We start from the raw sequence: 13521 nt of genomic DNA on the forward strand, positions 1-13521 counted from the left end.
TGAATGTCCAGACCTAAACATCACCCTTTCTACCTGGGGTGAACAGTAGGCGTGTACTGCATTAATCAGCGTAGCTACATCACTGTGCACTAACTGATTAGTGCATAGATAGTGCGTGACCCCTTACTGCCTAGAAAATAGGCGTTAGTAAAGGTCACATGCTAATGGGGAAATTAGCATGTGACCATTAATAGAGAAAATGGAAAATGGGGCCATTTTACTGCTACACTAATAGTGGCCTGAGAGCATGGGGAAGCACTGCGCTGGGGATAACGCTGGCTAATTTTTAGTGCAGTTTAGCAAAAGGGCCCCTAAATCACTTATCCATGGGATTTTAGTGGTACTGTACAAATGATTTCACAGAAAATCTTCTCAGACTACTTCAGCACTAACTATCTGTATACTGTTGAGGTAGAACAGGGGCATTTCCCTTGCCTATATAGATAATAGAGATATTCAGCATAGCTTAACATAGAACTTAAACAGCATATCTATACACACGGCAGCTGAATATCACCCTATATTTAGCTACTAGCAGCAAGCACTGTCTATGTATATATGGAACCACTGCCTATCCAGATAGTGATACTGAATATATATGGTTTCTTAAACACTGAAGCCAGCATTTAAACAAACCACTCATCACACTAGTTGAATACTGAGTCAAATATAATCATAAAAATCAATGCAAAAGCATATTTCACTCAATATTCAGTAGCCTAATGGTTAAAGCAGCAGGGTGAGACTCAGGGGAACCTGGTTCAAATCCCACGGTGGCTTTTTACAGTCATTGACATGCCACTGAACTCTGTTACTTCAGACTGTAAGCCATCCATGGACAAGAAAATACCCTCTGTATCTGACAGTAACTCACCTTGAGCTGCAACTGAAAAAGGCATGAGCTAAAAGCAAAATCCCTTCTCTTCCTCTAATATGACAAACATAGTACTAAATTAAGAGTTCCCATGCCATCCTATACCGTCACTAAGCACCTTCTTCTCCCACTGGACAGAAAGAGAACCCACAGCATCCCAGTTAATGATTTAGATATATACATCAGGAATAGCAAAAGCAATAAATTATAAATCTCTGTTAATACTGTTCTGTTAGGGTTGTAACAAACAAGTCTGCTGCTTGTATGGCATCCAACTTATTCAAAATAGCCTTATTCTTAGATCGTATATAAGTAATATTCCCCACTGATATCTTAAAACATGGACCTATCTGTGGGTCTAAATGAGGGGCTGAAGCAAAAGGCTATGCAGTATAGACACGGGCAGATGGCAGCTGTACCGCGTGATTAACGAAAATATATTCCATGAAATGTAGGAAGCTAATAAGGACGCAAATATTAGGCACAGCTAAATCATGCTGTTACCAGGAGGAGAAGACTTTATGTGTGCACATTTGTTTTGCGCAGTAATGGTAGCCATGTTGTGTGGGCAATGAAAAAAACCTGTAATCTTCCTTCGCATGCACAGTTAATCATCATGGATTGGCACATTTTTAAAAAACATTTTCTAGAACATGTGCCTTATCAATAATGCATAATTAACAGCGCTCAAATTAATCCTTGCTTAATTTTGGCATGACAGCTATATTTGTATTCACAGATTACAGGGGTGCCATTTTAAACATTGGTCTATTGTTTGGAAATGTGCGCCAATAAAAAAGATTTGCACATGTGCAGTTAAATGTATTGGACTGGTGCATTAAAAATATGTTTTGTAGAAGATGTGTCTCTTACCTCCCTCCCCCCTTTTACAAAGCCACGCTAGCGGCTGCTGGTGCAGTAAGCTGACACAGCCCAATGAGCATTACCACATGGCTTTGTAAAGGGGGGAGTAGTGTATAATTAATAGCACTCAAATTAATCCCTGTATAATTTTAGTGTGACAGCTGTATTTCTATTTGGTGATTACAAGGGTGTTGTTTTAAATGTAGGCCTTTGTTTCAGAACATGTGCCTATTAAAAAAGATTGTTCTCAACAATTTTGGAGATGACATTTTACTGATAAGCATGCAAAAAAAAAAAACCAAGGTGCAGACTTTGGTATTTTTGTTTTGCTTTAAAAAACATATTGGGATAAACCTTGTTTCTCTTCAGACAAAAAAAAAACTATAAGTTTGCAAATGATTATATGCTGAACAACAGGTGCAGATGTTTACTGGCACTTTCATTTCGCTCTTTTAAAAAATATCGTTATTGGGATAAACCTTGTTTCTCTTGAGACATGCGCACATCAGTTGTCTAAAGTTACAGCTGCTATGAAAGGCAAAAATGAAAAGGACAAAAAATAAAAACTTGCAAAAATACTCTCAGGCAACCCTTCCAAGATTTCCTATGCTCTCCTGGACTTGGCAAAAAATTTCTAATGCTGTGCACTCATCAAAGGCCACTGTTTCCTTCTCTACATTGCCGCTGAATACTTAATGGTCTCTTTACCATACATTTTAATGCAAATTGCGTCCATGCTCAACCTCTTTCTGCATTGCTTGGCCAGTAACATGCACATATACCTTGTGGCAAATGTGTGGCTAGGCTTGTGGTCGCTTTATGTATTCACCTGTGAAAGCTGTGACTTGTGAGATACGTACATTGGAACATGGCTTTATTAATTCTATGAGTGGATGGCTCAGGGGACTGGCACAGGGACACACAGTATTTCATTTCTAGGACTGAATATTTCAGAAATTTTCTTGCAGTGAAATCCTGACCATATGTTTTTTTTGTTCAGTTAATCTTTGACCATCTGAAATTTCAAACTTTTCTATAAGCCAAAGAAAAGAACTTCTGCTTATGTTTGCATCTTTTCTCTCCACTGTTTATTTTTTCCAGCCTCACACTAGATGCTTAAATGGCTGCAGAGTGGAAAAAGCTAATTAGACACTAGCACAACAGGTCTAACTTGCCCTCACCTTGGTTTCACTACAAGCCACCTCTCCACACCCTATCTCTAGGGAGGACTGCATATGTCTGGTTTAGAAATGTATGATGTCCTTTCTTGAATGGGATTGACTCCAGCAATGGGAGTGCCCATCCCTACCATCACAGCAGTTCAGGCTCAAGATTAGTAGCACATTCAACACGTCTGTATTCCTGTCTCACACTGAGTACAACTGTGTCCTGTTCTCACATGCTCTATATCTAGAACACCTGTGCCCACTCCTCACATTCAACACAGCTGTTCCTGGCACTACACATTCAGCACAACTGTGCCTTGGCTTAACATTCAACACAGATATGTCTCTTTCTCAAATTCAGCACAGTTGCACCACCAAATATTTGACATGCCTGTGCAGTGCCCCTTTCTCTCAACCTCCACACTATGACCTTACTTCAGCACACCTTTCCTTTAAAAATGTCTAGAGATATTCTGTAGAGAATGTCAATAGATAAGAAACATTTCTTTACAGAAAGGGTAATGGATGCATAGAACAGTCTCCCAGTTGAGGTGGAGAGATGAAAATAGTATCTGAATTTAAGAAAATATGGGACAAATACAGAGGATCTCTGAGGAAGAGGAAGGCAGTATGGTCTTTATCTGCTGTCATTTTCTAGGTTTCTGTATGTAGCTGGCTACCCATACAAGTGATTCTTCTAGGTTCCGTATCTAATCTGGCAGAGAGACACCATTATTTGAGCAAATCAAAAAACGTATAGCGGAATTGGAAAAGGTTCAAAGAACAGCGACCAAAATGATAGATGGGATGGAACAGCTCCCATATGAGAAAAGGCCAAAGAGGTTAGGGCTCTTCAGCTTGGAAAAGAGACGGCTAAGGGGGGATATGATTGAGGTCTACAAAAGCCTGAGTGGTGTGGAGCGGGTGAAGATAAATAGATTTTTCATTCATTCAAAAAGTACAAAGAGCAGGGGACATTCAATGAAACTACATGGAAAATTTTTAAAACAAATAGGAGGAAATATTTTTTCACTCAAAGAACAGTTAACTTCTGGAATTCATTGGGGGTGAATGTGGTAACAGCAGTTAGTGTATCTAGCTTTAAAAAAGGTTTGGACAAGTTCTTGGAGCAAAACTCTAGTCTTTTATTGAGATGGGCATGGGCATGCTTGCCCCGGGACTGGTATCATGGAATATTGCTACTAATTGGGTTTCTGCCAGGTACTTGTGACCTGGATTGGCCACTGTTGGAAGCAGGATACTGGGCTAGATGGACCATTGGCCTGACCCAGTATGGTTAATCTTATGTGGAGGAGTAGCCTAGTGGTTAGTGCAGTGGACTTTGGCCCTCGGGAACTGGGTTTGATTCCCACTGTAGCTCCTTGTGACTCCTTAACACTCCATTGCCCCAGGTATAAATAAGTACCTGTATATACTATGTAAACTACTTTGAATGTAGTTGCAAAAACCAAGGAAAGCAGTATATTAAGTCCCTTTCCACTAGGGCACCAGCATTTCTGCAAGGACTTTTAGGGGTAATTTATAAGCAATTTAGGGATGGAGAACTGCATTTTATATGTTTGTGTAAATGCTTACAAAATTGCCTGGGAATATATATGCATACAAGTAGGAGAGAATTCAATAAATGATGCAGAAAATTCAGCATCGAAAAACTTGAGCTCTAAGTGCTATTCTATAGAGTGTGCCCTTTATAGAATAGAATTTGGCGGCGATCCCGCACCTATCTTTTGGGCGCCGTACTTATGCCTGCTAAAAGCAGGTGTAAGTGCTGGCACCCAACTTAAGCCTGCTTCTGTGAATTCTGTAAATCCACTCACAACTTTTTGGACTGTCTCGACACTCCTCGGCCACACCCCCTTTTCAGATACGTATAATTGAAGATAGGTGCTGTGCTTTACAGAATAGCGTGTAGCAAGTTGCCTACATAAAATTTTAAGACTGCCAATTAACATCAGTAATTGATTGTTAGCATCCAATTATTGATGTTTCCGAGCTCATTAGTCAATTTATTTATACATGCATCTCCAATGTGTGCAGAAAGGTGGGCACAGAAATTTGGGTGCAGTATATAGAATCCAGGAGATAATACGTACTTTACATTGTAACAATTTTTAGTCGCCCACATGTTTTTTTCTGGAAGAGTTCTGTTGACTGCGTTACTTCATTCTTCTGGTCCACTTTTTGTAGCGGTTCACATTCCTTCACCCTGTGGTTGTTCTTTAAGTGTAACAATTTGTATTGACAACAAAGCACAGTAGCCATAGCCAACCTAAGATCAAACATTGAAGAAATTATATTCAGTTACATAAGAAACATAAACCAACTTTATCGTAATCTAATTTATAAAAGAACCCCCCTTCTCCCTTTGCCTTTATTCACCCCCTTATTTCCCCTCTCCCTCAACCTACCAACACCTCCCCCCTCCTAAACCCAGCAAATGCAAGGAGGTAAGAACAGAAAGGAAGGAAAAAGCCAGAAAGATATAAAAATATCTTAAAACCTAAGAGTCCCCACACCCCCATTCCTTTCCACTTGCCACCCTCAAAACTCAAAAACTGGAGAGAACCTGCGTTCTTATAGTTCCCTCCAGTATCCAGAATAAACAAAATCTCCCTCTTCCATCACTGAACCCCCTCAGTTTCCTATTTCCAATCCCACCCATACGACAATAACTCGTTTGAAACCAATCCGGAATAATACCTACTTTTATGTCATACATGCATAAGAGTTCCTGGGGACAGTGGATGGTCAGACTAGGGGCTGAATTGGCACTTCTGCGTACTCAGAATTTATTAAAAATATGCATATGTGCCACCACAGATGTAAGTTTGTGCAGTAGCTTTCAGGAAGGTAATTTTATAAATGCATATATGTTGCAATATATGCCTATGTGCCTTTCCAACCTAAGCACCTTGTTATAAAATTTCTCTCTTCATTATTACAATAGTTGTAGCCTGCCAGACAGACCCTGCTAAAAAAAAAGAAAAACTTTAATTCCTAATTCAGTAAACTACTGGCATGCAAAATACGGTGACATTTAAAAAATGTGCACTGACAAAATAAAGCAGCACACACCACCATGGCAACATGCCGCTATTTTCTACTTTGTCTATACGTTTATTTTCTTTCTCCTTTCTGTCAGTGTATGAGCCATTCCCTAGAGTGAATGGGATTGGTTCGTGCATTAAAAAGAGCAGAGAAAAGAAAACTGCTCCCCGAGACTATATGGTCCAGGGCACCCCATGTCTGGACACCTCTGCCAAAGCACCCCTGGCCCAGACACTGAGTACAAGGAAGTCCTGAACCAGAGAGCATTTGAACATAGTAACATAGTAGATGACGGCAGAAAAAGACCTGCCATTCCGCTGTGGATCAATAATCCTTATCTGGTCCTGGGAAGGCAATGTCGCGGGGATGACCAAAGTTCCCAGGGGCGTGTCGGAAACATAGCGAAGGCGGGACTGGGGCGTGCTTAACACATGGGCGTCCTCGGCTGATAATGGAAAAAGAAGGGTGTCCCTTTACAACAATGAAGCGGTCGGGTGCGGATTTTAGTAGGTAGCTGGGGCAAGTATCCAATTTACATTGAGTGTTGGAGAATCTATTAATCGCTTGGGTGATTGTTTCAGCGGTTGAGAGAGCGAAATTTAACCAGATTCGGTCCGCTGGGTATTCACCAGGGGTTGGGTCCACACCATCGATGACAGGGCCGTGCCTAGGGTCTCTGGCGCCCCCCTGCAGACCATCAGTTGGCGTGCGCACGCCCCCCCCCCCCCCCGGACCTGCCTGGCTCCAAGGCATGTGGAAGAGCTGGGCGGTGCCAAAGAGCCGAGCGCTGCTCCCCCAAGCTGCCGTCTGGGGTGAGATGGAGGAAATGGCTGGGTTTGGCCTGCAGAGGAGGCTCTGAGCATACTTCTCATTCAACCTGAGCCTCCTCCGCTCCATCCCCGATTATACCAACTTGTGAACAAACTACTAGACACCACCTCAGTCACCACAACAAACACTGACATCCCATCTGCAGACAAACTTGCTAAATACTTCAATGAAAAAATTATAAACCTACGCAATACACTATCTCAGAGTACCACCGATATCGAAAACTTCATCGATCAGGGCCGTGCCAACACGGTAAGCGCCGCAGGGGGCGCCTGCCTTCAAGGGCACCACGCCGTCGAGTTGTATTAAAAAAAATCCTTACTCCTTGCTTTAAATTTACCTCGCTCCGACTCAGACGTCTGCGCAGCGTCAGTGAAAGGGCTGCCTGTCTGACGTCTCTCCACCAGCCTTCCCTTCGCTCGTTCGTTCCCTCTGTGTCCCGCCTTCTTCTGACATCATTTCCTTGAGGGCAGGACACAGAGGGAACGAACGAGCGAAGGGAAGGCTGGTGGAGAGACGTCAGACAGGCAGCGCTTTCACTGATGCTGCGCAGACGTCTGAGTCGGAGCGAGGTAAATTTAAAGCGAGGAGTAAGGATTTTTTTTAATACAACTCGACGGCATGGTGCCCTTTGAAGGCAGGCGCCCCCTGCGGCGCTTACCGCGCTTACCGTGTTGGCACGTCCCTGATCAATAAAGTTTTCGATATCGGTGGTGCTCTGAGATAGTGTATTGCATAGGTTTATAATTTTTTCATTGAAGTATTTAGCAAGTTTGTCTGCAGATGGGATGTCAGTGTTTGTTGTGGTGACTGAGGTGGTGTCTAGTAGTTTGTTCACAAGTTGGTATAATTTTTTCGTGTCTGTGTAGTCTGGCCCTATTTTGGTCTTGTAGTATGCCCTCTTGGTTTGTCTTATTGCATATTTGTATTTTCTTTGTATTTGTTTCCATGCGTTGAATGGGTGTGCATATTTTGTTTTTTTCCATGCTCGTTCTTGTTTTTTTCCATGCTCGTTCGAGTTTCCTGGATTGTGTTTTTATTTTTTTCCGTTCTTCATTGAACCATGGTATCGATTTGTGCCTGTGTGAGGTTCTTGTTTGTAGGGGGGCTATTTCATCTAGTATGCTTCTACATCTTACATAGTAACATAGTAGATGATGGCAGAAAAAGACCTGCACGGTCCATCCAGTCTGCCCAACAAGATAACTCATATGTGCTACTTTTTGTATATACCCTACTTTGATTTGTACCTGTGCTCTTCAGGGCACAGACCGTATAAGCCTGCCCAGCACTATCCCCACCTCCCAACCACCAGCCCCGCCTCCCAACCACTGGCTCTGGCACAGACCGTATAAGTCTGCCCAGCTCTATTCCCGCATCCCTACCACCAGCCCCGCCTCCCGATCTTGACTAAGCTCCTGAGGATCATGGTATCGATTTGTGCCTATGTGAGGTTCTTGTTTGTAGGGGGGCTATTTCATCTAGTATGCTTCTACATCTTTTATCCCATTCGGAGAGATAGTATATAGAGTCCGTTTGTGCTGTCCATTCATTGTTGTATAACTGTTGCCAGAATGTTGCTGATTCTATATGACCTCTTGTGCTATAGGTTATGTGTTCTAGTGTATGGTTTGTGCCCTTTTTCCGCCATTGTAGGAGTAAGTTTAGCTTGTAGTGGTCTGACCATGGTATGTCTGTCCATTTAGTTTCAGTTATTGTTAGGTTCTGGTCTGTGGCCAGGTTGTATGAGATGAGGTCAAGTGTGTGCCCTTTGACATGGGTTGGCTGCATATGTGGCCACTTAAGGTCCCATAGCTGGAGGAATTCCTTGCATTCTCGTGTGGTGGTGGAGTTTGGGTCTTCAAGATGAAGGTTGATGTCTCCTAGTAATAGTATATTAGAATTGGTTGCACAAATATTTAATATGAAGTCCATGAAGTCTGACTGGCTTTTGTTCCAATTGCCTGGTGGTCTATAGAACAAAACACAATTTAGGTGATCAAGCAGGGTTTTGTGGTGGATTCTAATTGAGGCAATTTTGAGATGGGATGTTATGGACTCGGCAATGGTTTTGGTGGTGAAGTATAATGGATAGATTAATGCTATGCCTCCGCCTCTCTTTTCCTTTCTGGTCCAATGAATGATTTTGTAGCCTGGAGGGCATAGGTCAAGGATTATAGGGTCATTTTGATCATGGATCCAGGTTTCATTGATGAAAAGTCTAGGTTTTCTGACATGATCCAGTCTGTTATTATTATAGCTTTATTTACTACTGATCTGGCGTTGATGTAGCCTACTTGAATTTTTTGGTAAGGGTCTTGATCTTCCTTTGGTAGACTGCTGCCACCACATATCTTACTAGAACATCTTCCACATCCAGCATCATAATGTCCATTCTATCTGTAACTGAGTGATTTTTTTTCTATAATACTCAGTACTCCATTCTATAGTGGCTGCGGCTGACAAAATTCAAGAAAGGAATGTTTCAAAGTTCTCAGGCACCTCTTGCATTTATCACAGTCTTTCTACTACTACTTTCCCCATTATCCCATTTGCTTCCCTGTATGTGTATTAATATAGGCTTTATGTATAAGTTTATAGTCCATATTTTGGTGTAATTTGAAAATCCTTATCAAAGCTGAGCTCAGTTTCTTTGTCTAGAGCTGCTTCTCAACCTAGTCCTCAGGTCTCAACCAGGCAGTTGGAGTTTTAGGATATCACAGTGAATATGCATGAGAGAGATTTGCATGCACTGCCTTCTTGGTGTGCAAGTCTCTGTCATGCATATTCATTGCTGATATCCTGAAATCCTGACTGGTTTGGAGTGCCCTGATGCATAGGAACCAACTTTTCAAAATGATTGGGGTTGCTGAATTTTTTTTTTTTTACAGGCAGTGCGTGTCCCCCCCCCCCCCCCCCCCCCCCCATCAATACCTTAAAATTCTGTCTACTGCAGTCTTCACCTGGGCAGTGGCAGTGCCACTCATAGGCTGCCTGCAACCTGCACCAGGACTTCTTCCCTGAACAGTCCCACCCCTCAGTCCCCCTGTACTGTGCAAATATCAGGAGATGCAAATTTCAAAAAATGACATATTTCAATCACTGTACTATAGGTTAACAAATAAAACAAAAAATGGAAAATATGATATCATTTTAGTGGACTAAATACATTTTTCAATTAGCTTTCAAAGGCCAAAACCTCTTTCCTCAGGTCAGGACAGTATACTGCTGTTATGGTATTCTGTTCTGACACAAGAAAGGAGGGTTTGGTCTCCAAACATTAGTCAAAAATGTATTAAAATTAGTCCAGTAAACATATCAACTTACTTCCATTTTCTGTATTTATTAACACAGCTACCACACTACTTTATCCTAAACTAAAAATAAAATTCATTTTTTCCTACCTTTGTGGTCAGGCCATTTACTGTTTCTAATTGTGTTGGTCCCAGTCTCTTGTTTCTTCTTTCCTCGATCTTTAACTTTCCCCCCTTTCCATCCAGCGCCTACCCCCTCTCTCCCCCCTTTCCTTCCAGCATCTGCCCCCTCTCTTCCCCCTTTCCATCCAGCATCTGACCCCTCTTTCTCTCCTTTCCATCCAGCGTCTGCCCCCTCTTCCCTCTTTATATCCAGCGACTATTTTCTCCATCCATGTGTAGTTTTTCTCCTCTTTTCCCTTTCCCTCATCTGTCAGTATGCATCTCCTTCCTCTTTCTTTCTTCACTCCCCTCCATCCATATGCAACTCCTTCCTCTCTCTTCCCTCTCCTCCATCCATGTCCACCATTTTTCCTCTCTCTCCATCCCTCCATCCATGTTCATCTCACTTCCTCTCTTCCCTCCCCTCCATCCATGTCCAGCATTTGTCCTTTCTCCCCTCCATCCATGTGCATATCCTCCTGTCTTCCCTCCCCTCTGTCCATGTCCAGCATTTCTCCTCTCTCCCCTCCATCCATGTGCATCTCCTCCTGTCTTCCCTCCCCTCCATCCATGTCCAGCATTTCTCCTCTTTCCCTGCCATCCATGTACATTTCCTCCTGTCCTCCCGTCCCTCCATCCACGTCCAGCATTTCTCCTCTCCCCTCCATGTGCATCTGCTTCCTGTCTTTCCTCCACTCCATGTCCAGCATTTCTCCTCTCTCCCCTGCCCTGCATCCATGTTCAGCGATTTCTCCCCTCTTCCCTGCCCTACATCCATGTTCAGCGATTTCTCCCCTCTTCCCTGTCCCCTCCCCTGCATCCATGTTCAGCAATTTCTCCCCTCTTCCCTGCCCTCTCCTGCATCCATGTTCAGCGATTTCTCCCCTCTTCCCTGCCCCCTGCCCTCCCCTGCATCCATGTTCAGCGATTTCTCCCCTCTTCCCTGCCCCCTCTGCTGCATCCATGTTCAGCAATTTCTCCCCTCTTCCCTGCCCTCCCCTGCATCCATGTTCAGCAATAATCCCAAATAATTTTATTGAATACCTTCTCACCATCTAAAGTTACTATAATAGCATCCAGCCCACCTGGATTACTTTCAGGGCTTATAGTATATTTGCAGATGCATATCTATATGGTAGAAAGCCTATCTGATCTTCATATATCAGGTCAGATTACCCATTCCCCAACCTTTGGGTTAATATTTAAGCAAGGTGCTTAATATCCTGATTTAATAATGAAATTAGGTGATATAAACACAACAGTTCTTTGTCTCTGCCTAGTCTGGGGACTATAACCCATGCACATGAGTTAACAGACCATCCAAAACCCTTGTCATGCAAAGCTCTTCACTCATGGGTTGGAAGAGCTCAAAAATCAGCTCACTTAAGATTTTATAAAATTCTGGTCTAGGCCTTCCAGACCTGAAACTTTCACTAACTTAAGGCACTTAATAGCTTCCAGAATTTCCCAGTCTAGTGTGGACTGATTAAGATATTTCAATTGCTCCTGTGTAATGTGAAGAATGTCGACCCAATGATAAAGGTATCCTTCTGACTGACATCACTTTGCCCTTTATCATAAAGGGATGTATAGAATTTTACAAATGTTGCTAATTATCACTCCCTTGGGTCTGATAATTTATTTAGATGTCCTCTGTTTAACCAACATTGCAACAATGTAAGTTGTATTTGTACATCTGTATACTTTGAACCAGGGGCATAGCCAGACTTCGGCAGGAGGGGGCACATTTTAGCCCCCCCTCCCACCACCATTGTCGACACCCCGCCGCCGCCAGCACCACCACCACCAACTTTGACCCCCCCCCGCTGACGACCCTCTCGACCCTCCCCCCCGCCTGCTGTCGCCTACCTTTGCTGGTGGGGGACCCCAACCCCCGCCAGCCGAAGTCTTCTTCCTTCATTTGGTTCCTGAGTCTGACGTCCTGTACGTACAACATGCAGGACGTCAGACTCACAGAAACAGAACGAAGGAAGAAGACTTTGGCTGGCGGGGGTTGGGGTCCCCCGCCAACAAAGGTAGCAGACGGCGACGGCGGGTTGACGGCGGGAGGGGGGGTTGAGAGGGTCATCGGCAGGGGGGTCCAGGGCCAAATCTACGGGGCCCCAGGCCCCCGTGGCCCCATAGTAGCTACGCCCCTGCTTTGAACTGGAACTGAGGAAGAGTCTAATGAAAAGGCCCAGGTTCAAATCCCACAGCAGCTCCTTGTGGCCTTTGGCAAGTCACTTAATTCTCCATGCCTTAGGAGAAGGCAATGGCAAACCACTCCTGTATCATTGCCAAAAAACCATGAGGGGGGGACAAGTCCCTCACTTTGTAGTCACCAGGAGTCAAGTCTGACTTGAGGGTACAACTGGATCTAGATATTTTGAAATGCTCAGACTGGATGGACAGTACAGGTCTTTATCTGCCATCATATACTATGTTACATGTAACAAAGCTCTCTTCAGTTTAACAGTTCATTAATGTATTTCCTAACTGTCAAGTGCTGCTGCCCATTTCTGTCTTACATATTTGCTATATGTGCTTTCTAAAGTCTGTGCAATTCACTAATTAGTTCTAAGTGTTCTTTATTCCTTTTCCTCCCAATACTAGTTGCATAAGCAATATTTTTTTCATACATGACTGCTTTGGTCATATTCCAATACATTTATTTATTTGTGACATTTATATCCCACATTATCCCAAACAAGTTTGAGTTCAATGTGGTTTACAATAAACAGTATATGATACATAATAAAGAATAAAGCATAACAAAGTAATTTGTTGTAAGAATCCAATTTTACATTACAATATCATAAACATACTGGGATAACTATCCAGCTTATTTTCGAAAGAGAAAGACGCCCTTATTTCGACCCAAATCGGGTGATGGGCGTCTTTCTCCCGTGTGCGACCAAATCGGTATAATCGAAAGCCGATTTTGGTTGTATTCAACTGCACTCCGTCGCAGGAACGAACAAAGTTGACGGGGGCATGTTGGAGGCGTGGTGAAGGCGGGACTGGGGCGTGGTTATCGGCCGAGGAGAGATGGGCGTCTTTAGCTGATAATCAAAACAAGAAGGGCGTTTTGGATGAGAATTTGGTCCGCTTTATTTGGACCCTTATTTTTCAGGTCCAAGTCCCAAAAAAGTGCCCCAACTGACCAGATGACCACCGGAGGGAATCGGGGATCACCTCCCCTGACTCCCCCAGTGGTCACTAACCCCCTCCCACCAAAAAAAACCCACTTTAAAAACTTTTTTTCTAGCCTGTATGCCAGCCTCAAATGCCGTACCCACCT

The 13521-nt window shown here is 43.3% G+C and overlaps 1 protein-coding gene across 1 annotated transcript in view; it reads left to right on the forward strand.

Moving 5' to 3' along the window:
* Positions 1-13521, forward strand: part of BICDL2 (BICD family like cargo adaptor 2) — a 300101-nt gene that overhangs the window by 39077 nt on the left and 247503 nt on the right. The window lies entirely within an intron of this gene.

This window comes from Microcaecilia unicolor, chromosome 7 (genome assembly GCF_901765095.1).
Source record: "Microcaecilia unicolor chromosome 7, aMicUni1.1, whole genome shotgun sequence".
Lineage (NCBI taxonomy): Eukaryota > Metazoa > Chordata > Amphibia > Gymnophiona > Siphonopidae > Microcaecilia > Microcaecilia unicolor.